Below are 16452 nucleotides of genomic sequence, written 5' to 3' on the forward strand. Positions count from 1 at the left end.
TAATAATACAGCATATAATATAAATATAAAATACATATAAAAACATTAAGGAAAAATGTACATAAATTATTCGCCTTATTAACTCGAAAAATCATAAGTTAAATAATAAGTTTAAAGTATGGTAATTACCATAAAATAATGACGCAATCATTTATTTGGGCATTACTTCATATATCCGATAACGGTTAGTGATAAAATATTTTTACGGATATTCCATAAAATCAAGTACAATTACATAAAAAATAAATTACGCTAACTTAAGTTAATATGTTAATATATTAAAATGTGTCCAGTGTAAAAAATATATTACTCAATAACAATTTATGTTTAAGCAATTATGTAACTTATTCAAATAAAATACAACCTAGTTTAAAATTAATATTTTTTCAAGTTATCCCTGTTAGTCTGACGTTGTGGTTCATCAAGATCAGTTATCTCAAGCGGCCATTGAGTAAGATAAACAGAGCACAACATTTTCGTCTAAGCTTGAGGAATACCATTTGTTTCAACATACATAGATGTATATATATTTAATAGGTACAGTACATGCTAAATGAGTGACGTTATCTAGAACTAGCTATCCACCCGGCTTCACCTTGGTACTTATTATTAATAGAGAAAGTTATATATATATAATTTATACCCTTTTGCACTCAGGAATAATGTTGTTTTATACCAATGAAAACATTTTTGGAATTTAATTATTAGTTCCGAATTAGCCTCCACATACGAACAAACAAATTATATATCTTTGTAACGTTAGAAGATTACATAGGTATATACAGCGAGAATTAAAATCAAAGAAACTAATCGGAAATACGCGGTCATCCTTAACCTTAATAGCTTTTTTATGCCATATATATATAGATAGGCTGACTGTCAAATAACCTGTCGGAAGCGATAACCACTCATAGACATCGGTACCGTTTGAAATAATAATCGTTCCTTAAATCATCAATGTTATGCCCTTAGGAACTATGTCATCTCGCTTGTGCCTGTATTACAGTAGCTTATTCAAACTTGTAACCGGAACACAACAATACTAAGTATTTCTGTGTGGCGGTATAGTATATGGCGAGTGGGTGGTACTTAAATGGGCTTGCGTAAAGCCCTACCAGCAAGTTATATTATAGTTCTTATGTGTGTGCAGAAAAATAGATGCCCTCTTTATTCTTTTGCACTTAGATCTCAATCCTACATAACCGAATAGATATCCATGTATTACGTAACTAAATTAATATGTATGTACAATATTTTAAGTCGTATTGTATTATTGGCACCAGCAAGAAATATTTGTGTAAAATGTGAATTTCATTGGTTGGGTTGCACTGGTTTAATATTTAGTTGCAAGATTTGATCAACTTATAAAGGGAAGTCAAATAAAATTTTGTAAACTAAAAAAAAAGACAGAATAGTTTACAAAAGCATTGTTGATATACACATATGTAAATATCATACTCATAAATCCTTTGGACTGTACTTCTATTCATATTTTGATTAATACGCGATTATCTTGAATGCCTTCCATGAACTTAGCTAGGTGGTTCCGCACAGGTTTGTCAAAATAAAAATCTTGCTTATCTATTTGACATGGTATCAACGCGGAGTGAATTTAAATAATAAACAATGAATGAATGGAATGGAATGGAAAATTAATTTTAATTAATGAATCTTCTTCAGAATAATGACATTAAGAGTACCTACCTAAAATCTATATTATTATTATAAATACTGTCTGTCTGCCTAGGGCTCTTTTACGGCCTAACCATTGAACCGAATTTGGTGAAGATTGGTATGAAGCAGGCTAAACCAAGGAATGTAGGAAGGCATAGGCTCTTTATGCTCAATACCTATGACTATCCCCTAAAATGGGAGCGAAATCGCAGGCGACAATTAGTTATATATAATAATACACTTATAAATCAACGTTGGCTGAGCTAAAAAACGTATATATGGTTGAATAGCATAATGGAATCAGTACTACTTAATTATAATAATAATACGTGCTTCGTGGTGGTAAGTTATAAGAAAATTAAGTAAGAAGTAAAGTGTAAGCTAAAATGTAGGCTAAGTCGGCTTTTATATGTATTTAATAATAATTATTTTAGAAGCTAATCTATACATGGAAGTACAAATATTTATAATCTAACGTATTAGATTGTCATATATTTGAAATACATTTATTAAAAATAATTGCATAACGGAATTTTACTATACAATTTTCGTTCGCGATTGTACTCTAAGGCTGAAGATGTATGTAGCGTGAGCGAGACAGAGAATGTTTATGAATAGCGGAGGAACGCGAGAGCAATACCCTCCCTTGCGGCTATGTCCGTTCCCCTCAGGTACCTTAAAATTTTGTTCTGATCATTATCATGTAGGAACTTCGGACAAGGATTTCAATTTTACGCTTAACTGTACATTCTGTTAGTAGAGGGGCAAGGGGCGGTGGAGAATTGTGATGATGACTGATTTCGATTAAGAATTTCTTTCAAAAAGTTTTCGGTGAAATGAAATTACGTTCACACTAATCTTGCGGTTTTTAATTTTACCTGACACTACGTGCAACTGTTTTACCAAGATAATTGAAATATGTTTTGTAATTTAAATAAAACAAATTACTTAGCCTAAATTTTCGCTATAAATAAACACATTACATTGTCCAATAAAATTGAATTTGAAATGGAGAATGATCTTCGACCTGCTCTGAACCCAAAAAAAATCATCAAAAACAGTTCATCAAACGAAATAGATTTACAAAAACATGTCACCATTCTATTTTTTTTTAAGTAGGTTGAAATATTTAAAAAAAGAATAATTTATTATATATACTATTACATTTACAATTAATTTTATTGCCCATTTTGAAAACGTGCGTAGTCTGACATTGGCTTGACTTGAATGAGTCTCTTATTGGTCTCAAAAACAATAAAATTCCTGCAAGTGAAATGTGGCATTCAAAAAAACCGGTTTAAATACCGTAAAAATCGTGGTAAGGTAAACGTTCGTGTAGTTACATACAAAGTATGTGAATTTTTCAAGTGACTTGTAAATCGTAAATAATCATGCGAAAAAAGTATTCCAGTTTCAAAACCAAATGTTCGGAATTTTCGAACATCTAATCCTCATTTAATACATTTATAATAAATTTTCTTCTGTTTTTCTTCTCTTTAAAGAAGTCAGGAAGTTTTGCTATAGACTTTTAAGGGCCATTAATAATAAGGGAGCACATTTTGCTCTATCGGTAGCTATGTTCGCCGATATCATACATAGCCTATTTCAATGGAAGAAGAAAGAAAGATAAACAAACCTTATATTTACATATTTCATGCTATTTGATTGCTAATAACTCAGCTATATTGTGCAATATTATGAGTTTATGATTAATATATCTTTATTTATAATACAACACTATTAAACTTAACTACTTATTTAAATTTTAATTTTATTTCCAAAATTCTGATAGCAGTTTCGTCGACGTTCAAGACAGCATTTTTTCGCAAATCAATAGTGAATATCATAGATAAATCAAGCTCTAAACCAACGATATCGCGTCAATTTGCGTCCAATGATGTTTATTTGGCTTTTTTCCTGTTATGGTTGGAGTTTTATGGTTGGAGTTTATATATTTAAAGAAGGCATATTATTCGATACAAGATTATATAGGTGATAAAAAAGTATGGAGTTAATGCTTGTTGTCTTCCAGGCAGGAGACATAACATACATATATAATTGTATTGTTGAAATGTAACTAACACGACTGTATTTTTAAATGTTGAAAAAGTGTAACTACTGAGTTTCTTGCCGGTTCTTCTCGGTAGAATCTACATACCGAACCGATGGTAGCTTTACTTAAAATAGTTTGTTAAATAACGATTCAAAAGTGCTTGTAAAAGCCTACTTGAATAAAGTATGTTTTGATTTTGATTTATACATACATACATTATATACTCAATACTTACTTATTAGATTGAACTATCCTGCTTGAAAAAACGAAAATATATTAACATGTATTTAATAGCTACTCAATATAGTTCCTACCATTTGTTAAAAAAATTAAGAGTCTACACACACAACCGCGCTAAAATACGCATTGTACGACTGTACCGTGACAACCATAATTCTTAAGATCGTTAATATTACTGAACGTATTGTCTAAAACACCTAGAAAGAATAATAATTGTAAGGGAAGAGAAACAGATTCTTTTTTTTTAAATCTATGTTTACTTCTATTATTTTAAAAGTCTTTACTCCACGCGTCGTAAAGACGAATTGAAATATCAATAGGTGACGTCATATCGCCAAAACTATGCAACGGTTAGTCGCCGATTTTGGTAGAGCGACTTCGAATCGAGTTTGTGTGTCCTATAAAGACCGATGTTAACAGAGCCAATTATAAAATAAAAATATTATTTTATAGATAAAATAAATTTACCAACTACAAACAAGAGTATGCTCATTCTATTTTTGGCTGATATTAATAATATTTCTTATCTAAAATCTCTACATTTACGATCATCGGCTATATAGTAAAGCGATAAAACGATCAATTGTTAGATTGCCATAATAATCTTGTTTTAACAACAGATCTTTGAATGTCGGGTGTTACGGATCAGTGATAAGTTTTGGTATGAAATTATTTGATTTTAGTATTTTGCATATTTTAACCAACCAGTGTTTTTGTTACAAAATTGTTTTTTCTCTAATATTACAGTGATACCAGTTTCCGGATGCAGTTTCTAAACAGGTGATATGTCTGTTCATTTATGATATAAACCATATCAATTCCAAATTTCATCTAAATTCATTTCGCCGTGTTTTTGTGACGTCAGTAAGGTTAGTAGGACGAGTTGTTGTAAATTATTTTTAAATATTAAATATGAACAAATTCGTCCTTGATTGTACATATGTGGTATGCGTACATGTTTAGGTCTGGTCGTGAGGTCAAGCCTCGTTCAAACATCATAAAAGCTCTCGTTTGAAATTCTGATTATCATTTTGAATATCATTATGAAATATTGCTTATTTTTTTATTGAAAATAACGATATTCACTTAGAATCTTAATATTTCTATATTCAAAAAGTGTTTAATAGTTTCACAGTATGTGAAAATGAATGAATTTAAATTTATTTACTTTTATTAAATCTATATTCTTATCACGCGTACCAAAAAAGGAAAAATATATTGTTACTCAATACAAATATATATACATTCTAATATATTAAATAAACCATAAGTTACAACACTTTCTTGAATATAACTTCTTCAAATAACGTCTGGAATTGGCTATACCGTTGAACTTAATTACAAACATAGCAACGATGGCCCAAAAGATAGAACAGTGTTTTAACAAAAGGTTGCGGGTTCAAAGCTTGCATCGCTTTCACGGATTTATTTTGTATTTATAATTCTTCTCGTGCTCGTTTTTAAGAGTGTTTTGAGACCTGCATATATCGGATACAATTTTATTAAATATTATATATGCACTGAATAGTTCTGCAGCAGTCCGATGAAAATCGCTTTAAACTTTAGAGAGGAGGCATATATTTGTCAAGCAGTGGAACATTTACCGGCTTTTACATTTCTTCTTTCATTCTCAACCATAACATATACAATACAATTTATACACCTCGATATTCAACGTACGTCTGTGTAAATAACTCAATACCAGTTATATTAAATAGTCAATTAGACACCGTTTACTGTACACATACTTGGCCTTGTGGGTTTTTGCAGACAGAACTGAATTTATGGATTGTCTGACTTTGTCTTTGGTCGTTATACAAAGAGTCCTATACGCCTGTTAAGTTGGTTTAGTTGCTATCTGATAAAGCCGCAGATCCCGTGATCCTGATTATAAATGCCAAGTCGGAGCAATAAAAGGGCATAAGTTTTTCGGTAGAAATAATTTACGGCAAATTCTGCACGTTGGCAATGTTTAAAATCCCTTGCCTCTGATGGTGAAAATCATCCTGGAAACGCAGAATATCCATAAGATAGATACATACCCTGAATTTTGTAGTCACTGTCAATTGAAAATGTTTTTCTTGGCACAATTATTGCTCTTAATTATGTCTGCCACATGAGTAAATTCTTTGGAAAATTTGCTGGCCAGCTGTACATTTAATTTATTTCAAATTTCGAACAGCGTATTTTACGTCATCCGACACACATTACATATACATTGCAATACATATTACAATATGTAACATTTGGTAACATTTGGTGTACAATGTTGGTAACAACATTGTAACTCCTTACAACTCCAAGAATTGTAGACTGTTTAAATAATAGATTAATTTAAAAATAAATAATATTAAATATAAGGGAATATTTATTACATATTATAGATTATTATAGAATAGTGTTACATTATCTCAACATACGTCCATTACTTAAAAAAAACGCAATTCACCTTAAAACAAGTCCCATCTCCCGAAGGCAACGGTAATTCCTATTAAGACAAAACTCTATTCACTTTTACGATTCTAGTCGTAAATGTGGACATTCCATCAGCGACATTTGCATGTGTGTATGTTGTCCGGTTGCCGGGTTACTGTCAATGACGTAGCCGAGACCGGCATATTGATGTAATATTGTTAGGGCTACCACTTACAGGGTTTTGTGACAGGTATTTTTATGTTATATTTATAGGGATGCCTCAGAAGTTTTTAGATTGGCGTATTGATCAAATGTTCCTTAGCGCTTTTTTTTCATTTTAAGTTTAGTTTAAATCGACATTAATATATATAATGATATATATATTATTAATAGCAAATAATGCAATTGACTTTCTGAAACTCCGAATCTTTGTAAGAAGATATTTTTTTTATAACCTGTTTAGGTGGACCATTACAAAATCAGTTATACTTATTTAGGAGCAATGCCTACTTATATTAACTTATCTGTAAATACGAATAATATTAAAATTACATTATTTAATTTATATAACTTATAAAAACACCAGTTTTCTTTCGGGGCATCGCCCACGTGTGGGGGTGGGGCAGGTGTACGCAAAATTTTATGATGATCGGTTGAGTAAATATGTTAAAGCGTAAAAAAATCTTTTCACTTACAAATTTATAATATTAATAAGGACTACGACTATTATTGATAAATAAAGTAAAACGCAAATACTACTAGCAATAACTGACCTAAGACTAAGAATTTCTCACTTTATTAATTGAAAAGCATCGTTATGAATCATACTTCACAACCATGTTCTAATAGTATCTATGTTTACATTTCAAAGCTGCGAATGCTTCGAAAAAAAAGGCCAAATCTTGGCGACTAAGTACAGGCACACTATTGAAATAGATTGAAATTTCGCGAGTGTCAAGCGTAGCTACCACGCACACCAGTTGGTAACAAAGTAGGCCCATTTGTTTTAGTTCTTTTGTCTCTATCTAGACATTTATATAAAATCTAAAGGTATTTGGTAGATGATAAAGAAGACAACACAGAAATATAAACACAAATTAAGCACACAGATAAGAAAATTCTGGGATGCTTGCCTGAGTTCGAACTCATAATGTCGCAATTACAGTACGCTGAGTTTTCGTTAGCGCATTCTATAATAAAGTACGATTAGGTATTTATAAATTGGGTCAAGGTAATAAAATATTTATGAATAATTAAAGTTTACAAAATAAATTGTATCTGAGCGATGTGAAAACAGGAGAACCGTCTTAAATAGTATTGTAATTTGGCAATTAATGCAAATACATTTTATTTTTTGGACAAATATCATTCAATAGCTACTAATTATTTTGAATAATTAATCATCTTAGATATTATTGGTAATGTTTGTGATAGCAAAATATTTTTATGAAACAAGCAAATGCCCGCATACGTTGCAAACTCTTCTGACGTTATTTTTGTAAACAATTATTCGATGCGACTCGATCTAATTATGTTAATGGTATACCAGACATTTTCTAAGTGCCATTGATCAATGCAAAAAGTTTCAACTCAATCGACTGAATGTACAAACAGAAAAACATAATTTGTATAGATGAATAATTAGGAACGTAGGAATATATAAAATTTCTGACTGACGACTGTCAGAATGATCTAGAGCTAATAAAGCAGAGAGTGCAAGAAGGCGAGACCATTTTCTCGTCCCTTAAAGAGAGCTCCAGAGCCAGGAACAGGGAACAGAATGGCTCGATGCGTTACACTAAAACGGTTCCTTAGCCTCCCCGTTCCGAACTAAAGACAGTCATCGCGATGGTTTCAGTCGGTAAGAATTGGCACATAAACCGTAAGAGCAAGAGTATCCTTTGATTTGATTCCTTTGCTTATAAAGATAATAAATAGAGCACGTTAAAAGAACACTACCTAGGTGAAAGAAAGAAGGCCAAGGACACGGTGGTTGATCAATATCAGAAAAGATACAGAAAGTACATCAGTACAAGAGCGAACTGACAAAAGATGATATCCAGAGATGAAAAGTTGGGACAACGTAAGAAAAAATATATGTTTAAGGAATACTACAGACACACAGTAAATATTAATCTTAGACAAATATATAACAACATAAATATGGCATAGGATTTAAAGTAGAGTTTTAGGTAAGTAATGTTTTCGCAGGTTACACAAATATTAAACAACAATCTGGGACGTTAAGGATTCGCACGAGTAGAATCTATAATATCTATTATATTGAAAGACAAACAGTGAAGGAATCAGTCTTATTTTTTTGGGCAAGAGTCTTCATTGTCATACGCAGAACTCCTCACCAGATTCACCGCAATCATCATCACAAAGGACAAACATACAAAAAAATATTCTTATTAATTGAGAATTTGATTAACACTTAACTTTAATTTGATTTAACTTTGCAAATGAAACACTGGGATTTTACTAGGAGAGTAGGATAATTCTACTAACAAATGATCTCCTTCGCAATCGAATTAAAACGTTTTCGATGCTGTTTGGACGTTTTCCTATTTTACAAACACAACGATCCAGTTGTACGACACAACTGGTCGTACTAGGATCGGAATATATTGTATCGTATCATAATCGATATTAATAATGAATTGGCCCTCAGTTACGATTTTTATTTTTGTGACAAATAGGCAAAGTTGGATCGGAATAGGATCGAGAACGTATCATAACTGTTATATGTTAGTAGAATAGCCCCTGGTTCATTTCTTGGCCGGAGATTCAGAATTGCAACTTAACGGGGACATACTACTAGCATTCTTGCCACCATTCCAAGCTTCGACATTTGTACTTATTCGATTGATTTATTAAACTGAATGTAAATAATTTAAAATAATTATTATGTAAATACAAAAAAAAACAGTCATTATGTAAAAGAAGAATTAATTATTTCCAGTTTAACTTGACTATATATGTGTTCATAATGAATCTATTAAACTATACCACTAAGAGGTGACTTCAACGTAGTCGTATAATATTAAGTTTACAAAGAGTTTGTTATACCGAATCTACATATATTACAAGCAGCCCTATTCTGGAACCGGTATGATTAATAATTTCTCACACGGCAGTTCGCGTTCGTTATACTTATAGCATTGTATGTTGTGCAGTTCAGAAGCAGTGCCTAACAGTTTTTTTAAACGTAAGCACATAGCTGTTATGTAAACAGCATACTCGAAGTATTCATGCGGAATAAATAATACATTATTATACATGCACACGCGATAACAGTCCTTTTATCGTCGATATAGAAACTAAAATAGTTTGTATTAAAGATAAAATGCTAGACGTCAAAACAACAATAAATAACATTGGTTAATTTATGTGCCGGGAAACGAAATGGTTCCCAAAGTTTTTCTTGTTTTTCTAAAAAAATAACGAGGTCACAAGTAAAGCAGTTCATTCGAATATATTTTTATTTATTTTTTACATTTTAACAGAATACTTTATCAGCGTAATGAGTAAGTTAATTGATTATTGAACGAATCTGAAAATTCATCCAATCCAAAACTTTCTCAATTATATTAAAATATATTTCATACTCGTTTTCGCCCGTGACTTTGCTCACGTTTAAAGGATTAATCGTCAGCTGCTAGGCATTACAAGCCTAAGTCCTTCCTTGGAGTTTAAGCTTGCATACCGAATTTCATCAAATTTAGTTCAGTAGTTTGACCGTGAAATAGCAACACACAGACAGACAGAGTCACTTTCGCATTTACATATAATATTAATAAATATGACATAGAAATAAATTATAGTTTACCTAGACTTCTCATTATAATGTATCTACTTAACAAAGAAGATTAAATGAAGATTTGTTTGAAGTCTTTGGTTTACATTTACATGGATATGGATGTGTTGGTGTATTTTTACTATATCTTTAAATACTTTATATTACCATATTATAAGGATACAATATAATATTGTACAAAGTTACTCTACTTAAAAACGCAAACGATTGGAATATGTAAAAATAACAAAAAATTGACTAAGATTTAAACACAAATTATTCTAATATATAGAATAAATTAAACGTATATTAGAATAATACATAAATATACAACATATTTACGATACGATGTATAAATTATACAAAATGTACTGAGATTAACCGCATTCGAATTTCGAGTTAAGTGGGTGAACATCTCAAACTCTACTCCTCAAGAGCTCTTTAGCTCCGCTGTGGTACATCTACAATTTGTTACTTACATCATATGTCATAATAATATATATATATATTTACCTATATTCTGTGTATAATATCTATATTATACTTTTTCATTTTAGAACATTTTTCATATTAGAACCCTTTTAATTTTTCCGAAATGTTTTGATCGAATATAATATGACTCAAAGGTTACAAAAAATAATGTTAAGTCATTTATTTTAATAAGAACATATGAATGAAATAAGTTATATAAACTAAGTTTATTTTCATTATTTATATTTATTTAAAAAACAAAAATGGTTACAATCACTTGACAGTTTTTTTTTAAAGATAGAAATACTCTAAAACGGGTAACTAACGGGTGTTAAGTAACCAACGCCCATAAGCTTTGAAGCTGTAAGAAATATTAACCATTCATCATAATTATTTATAGTAAATAGTACTTCTAAAAATTTGTTAGTCACTCGCATTGACCTGTAGATGTATTCAGTAAGAAAAATCTCAAAACTCACCGCAGAACAAGAGCGTGAAATCTCAGAATGATATGCAGCATTGACCATTATATTTATAAAATTTATAGGATACACGTATCAAAATGGCGAACCACCGTAAGTTGGTTGTCAAAATTTCAAGAATTAAATACGTGAATACATACTTAAGATTTCAAAACACACAATAGGTATTTTAGACTAATTGTTTTCGAATAACGATTTATGTTACACAATATGTATAGAGCAACAGAATATTGAGAACTATTGAAAATATATATTTAATCTATACAAAAGTATAACACCTCGCCTCATTGCTTCCACTGGTGACATGAGGGCTGGTCCGTTTTTTGCCCAGAGGATCGGAATTGCGATTCAACGGGGAAATACTGCTAGCATTCATGCCACCATTCCACGCGGTCCATTATACAGTAACTATTTTTAATTCTTATTTGTATATTATTAAGATTTAAATGTTAATAATTGTTATGTTAATAAATAATCTATAAAAACTAATAATATACTTATTTTAAATTTAAATTAGCCGTAATAATAACAAAACCCGCTGACAATATTTATCGAGATGGTAGCTCTATTTTATTTTTAAATACAGCATTTCTTCGTTTATATTTGTTTCTAAAATATTAACTCTGTAAATAATTTTAACGATACGATAAATAAACAAAGACAAGATCAATAATCTAGATTCAGAGTTTATTTAATAATAAAAGCTCAATGAACGCTTTATATGTAAAGGTGTCATGTATCACCAGAACTTGATCACACTACTCGTTTCTTTCATGACTTAAAATTGGAATAGAAATATATGTGATAAAATATTTTCATACATTTTATTTCTATTGGTCCAGTTACTAGTTTATGAAGCTACAGACCTCGAGGTAATCCATTCAAGAGTTACTGAGTTTTTCTATTAAGGAATTTTCTGTAGTTAATCTGTTTGCGAGTTGGCTGATTGTAAGCGGGAATATAAACTGCACATAAAGCCTGCCCTGTTTACCTCCCATTAGATTTTGTGAGTGAAGAAATTGAGTGCACTTGTGTTTGGGAAATAATTCTAACTATGTCATATTTAGTTGAATGGTACTCCTTGAGTATCTCAACCGTGATCGTGATCAGCCTAAGTCACCATCATCAACACTAATGTTGTCTCAGAAATGCATCTTCAAACACTAAATATGAAGTAACAAATATATATGGTAATCGTATGGCTAAACAAATCAACCCCCTAGGATTTGGAGGCCCGCAGGTGGGCCTACCGTCGGGACGTCACAGTAGTATGCGCAAGCGATCCTGTGACGTCCCTTGGAAATACGGAGTGGGTGGCGTTGGTTTTTTAGTGGATATTCGCCGGAATACCTTATTATTGGGTCTTCAGTACTGACAAGCCCCACATACCCCCATCATAAACGCGTTAAAGCGTAACGCGGGCAAACGCGTAAAGGCGTTTTACCAGCGACAAAAATATGGCTAAACAAATCAATATGATACTATTATATTCCGGATTTTAGTTATTACTTTTTGCTTCTATTTAACTTCAAGGCTTAAACTTTATATAACAGTATATCGAGAGAGAAATTAAAAGCTGTTCGATGTCATATTCAATTTCAGCTGACAACAATTCGCTTGCTGTGGTTTCGTTACAAGATTTTGTTTCGAAGCCGGTTTTAAAATAAGTATTAGAATATTACTGATAATAAAAATAAATAACTTATCAAATATGTACGTTACATTGATGAGGTTAAACGACGTAACGTATATAAACATATTATTTATCAATTAAATTATTGATAAGTATAACTTATATTTTAGTTAAAATATTAAATAATAAATTAATATTTTTAAATTAAATAGCGTAAAATATTTAATATAATATATATATTATTATTCTTATATATATGTTTGTTACACTGATTTGGAGTTCTGTAACTTAAGTTATCAACAGCATTCGTTGAACTCTAATAAAGGTAGCGACCGCTTCGTCTTAAACCTCAGTGTGTCAAGACAATTTTTTTTATAAATATTAATATTATATCAATTTCCATTTATGATTATCCTTTTTGACATGACCCAGTAGTTACAGCTCGTGAATCTTAACCGAAGATTGGAGGTTCAAATTTGGGCAAGCAATCAATGATTTTATTAGGCTATTTTGTGTTTAAAATATCGTGAGGAAACATGCACTTTCCTGATATAATTCGGTCACATGTGTATGCACCAAGCCACATTGAAGTAGCGTGGTGGATCAAGCTCCAAACCTTCTCCAGCGAAGGCCTAGCAGTTGGGACATTGAGTAACATTATTGAAGTTATTAACCGTTACGAAACATGGTAATAAATACTTTAAATTTGAGTATTTTGTACAAACATATCATAAAACTTATATGTATATAATGCTTCAATAAGAAACGGTTTTGTGTTTCCTACATCAAAGAAACGAATAAAAAAAGAGTTATTCGACAAATAAGTCAGCATAAAAAACCATATAGCCGTCGAGATGGCAATCGTGAGAAGTTCCCCTAACACTGAATGGAAACGCCGTCCCTAAATAATACCGCTATTATACTCAAACATACCGGTGGCCCGCGGAAATTCACTGCACAGACGCACTTTCTAATTAAAAAAGTTTAACACAACACAGCACACGCGACACGGCGAAACACAGTGTAAGTTTATGTCTAAGTTACTGCGGTATTAGGCTGTTGACACGTGAAACACAGTTAGTGTACGAACGTGACGTGTGAACGCGACGCGCGATTCTGACGGAGTGAGCAGTGAGACAACCGGTCTCAGATTTCTCCCTGTAAACATCGAAAGCGAGCCTTCGAGCCTTTCTTTGAGTCGTGGCGAAACGCATCAGTGAGCCCCTACCACGGGCTCTCGACTCGATAACGATTCACGTCAACGTATTATATACTTATATAATAGTTAGCAGCTGGCAAAGTGACAGAGATTTTTGTTACATGTTATTTTTCTTGCTATTTACAGTTTGGAATTAAATTAACTGGTATTGTACTTTATTTAATAGAACTAATAATGTAATTATGTAACCGTTAAATCTAAAATATTTTACTATTTTTATATAAAGAGTATAAATATTTATATTATAAATAGTGGTCCGGCCCGGCTTCGCACAAATTCAATTTTGTGTTTTCAAATTGTTATGTCAAAAACGCTTACCGAGAAAATTTTAATTTGGTATAGCTATATTATAACGTTTATTTATTATTCTACATACTAAGTGAGAAATATCTAAACTGGTTTGAATCGTAATTTTATTGTAGATAAAAAAATATATAAAAATAAAAAATTGGGTATTTTAAATCAACCCAATTTTAAAAAACCCAAGGTCATCTGTGTAAACATGTCTATTTACAGCCAGTTATCCGACTTCTCTAACTTTTTTCGTTGCACATCATTTCATTGAAACGTAATATATAAAAACCTTGCACTTAAATTCGAACTTGAAAATTACTCATAGCTTCCGTGGAAATTCTACTTAAAAAGATTTTTTTTTATTAATCTCCCATCTGATTTTTATATACACGCATCTTTACGTATGCAAATGTTAGAAATACCTAGTTAATGTTTTGAATAATTGTAATTGAATAACGATTCAGAAACCTCCCGTTAAACCATTAGTAAGGGCCGTTAAAGGCTTTCTTTTGAATCATAAAACGTTCGATGACGTCTGTTCGCTCAGGATGTGTTCGACTAAATCGGTCAAGGTATTGAAAACTTGAACGAACGGGTAGCTAAAACTATGACTCAAACCTCCGACACTGTAAAAACCATTGGGTAATATTTAAGATGACAGGAGAAACTGTTTGAGAATTACAATATGGTATCATGTTTTATGCAAATAATATTTACACGAATAATAAATATTACTGTTACAAGCCCTACATATTCATCTTTAAATTAAGATGCGCGAAGTTGATAGTTCACTTGTAATAGTAATTTATTAATGTGATTTAGATAATAATTTTGTTAACATATTCAACGTTTACCGATATGTAACCATTTGTAAGCACTTCGAAAATTTCCTACCGGCATTATTTGCTTGTAATAATATAATTTATATCATTAATTAATTACAATTGTATATTAAAATTTATTTGAATATTATCGTGGTAATTTAATGTATTTTTTTTTATTTTATATATATGTTGAGTGCTTATAATATGACACGACGAAGAGCGACGGCGTCGTAGTCTAGTGTTGGGTACACTTTGTAGACCCACAGATTGTAAGTCAAGGACACACAAGATAAAAAAAAAACTACTGACACAAAATAAATCAAACTTGCATTTAATTTAATTAGGCGGCATGGGATGCAACAGACTCGGTTTATATTATTTCCCTTCCTTCATGATAGTGAGAACTATCTATAATGCTTAAATTAATTAACTTTAAAAGTTATTGTGTTATTTTTGTTATTATGGGTAAATTGCAAAATGGCGTTTTCGTTGGATATATTTTAGTAAATATGTTTTAGTATATACTGTTGTACCTTGGTGAAGAATCTTTGTAAGACTAAACCTGTGAGCATTTTTGAAGTCAACAAATACTACTTTGTATCAATGCTCTTTAACATGACGTTTAATTTTTTTAATAGATAGGTTAAATAAATGAAACAAAACAATCCACGAGTATAGGTAAATATTTATGTTACCAGAAATAGCTTAAAGAAAAATGTATTTGATATAAAGCAATACAAAAAATACCTCGCATACAAAAATGTTTGAAAAATACCAAGTCGTGAACAAACCAACAAACAAACGATTTCTTGCATCGTATTGTCTCTATTTATTCAATCGGTTTACAATTTCATTCCTACGAACAATAGCAGGATACAGCGCCAGTTGTTTTCAAATATCCTATAAAATGTGCACGAATTTGATCTGCGTTTTGTGCTTTGATTTAAAATTGGAAACGAAAAAAATATATATAATTTATTAGCTAAAACCTTACCACCAAATTAGTCAGTGAGCGCTGTATAGTGGCTGAATAACTAACACCGTGTTATCTCTCTCTGTCATCAGAGATTTGACATTCAAATGAAGAAGAGAAAACATTGTGCCACTGTGCAACCGCTATACAACAGTATAAGTAGTAAGGGGATAAAAACGTACAATCTTATTATAGGTCGTTAGTCGAGTGGCTAATGACTAGCTCATAAGGTCGCTGATCCGGGATTTACATGTCCTTTGTTAAAATATGAAGAAATAATCTATAGATATATTCCGTCAAGAAATTGTCAGTAACAGCCTCGTGTTTGCAAGTTGACTTGACTTGAAAACACATACGGTCCTACGCCTGATTCAT

At 31.2% G+C, this 16452-nt stretch overlaps 1 protein-coding gene across 3 annotated transcripts in view; it reads right to left on the minus strand.

Moving 5' to 3' along the window:
- LOC113396074 (putative epidermal cell surface receptor) overlaps positions 1–13910 on the minus strand; it is a 40475-nt gene extending 26565 nt beyond the window's left edge. For 2 of the 3 annotated variants that reach the window (XM_026633855.2, XM_026633854.2), the window contains exon 1: positions 13701–13909. The gene's annotated coding sequence lies outside the window, so the exon portion shown is untranslated. Of the gene's footprint in view, positions 1–13700 lie in introns of all 3 variants that reach the window. The other variant, XM_026633856.2, reaches the window with a different exon arrangement.
- Positions 13911–16452: the final 2542 nt, after the last annotated feature.

This window comes from Vanessa tameamea, chromosome 19 (assembly GCF_037043105.1).
Source record: "Vanessa tameamea isolate UH-Manoa-2023 chromosome 19, ilVanTame1 primary haplotype, whole genome shotgun sequence".
NCBI lineage: Eukaryota > Metazoa > Arthropoda > Insecta > Lepidoptera > Nymphalidae > Vanessa > Vanessa tameamea.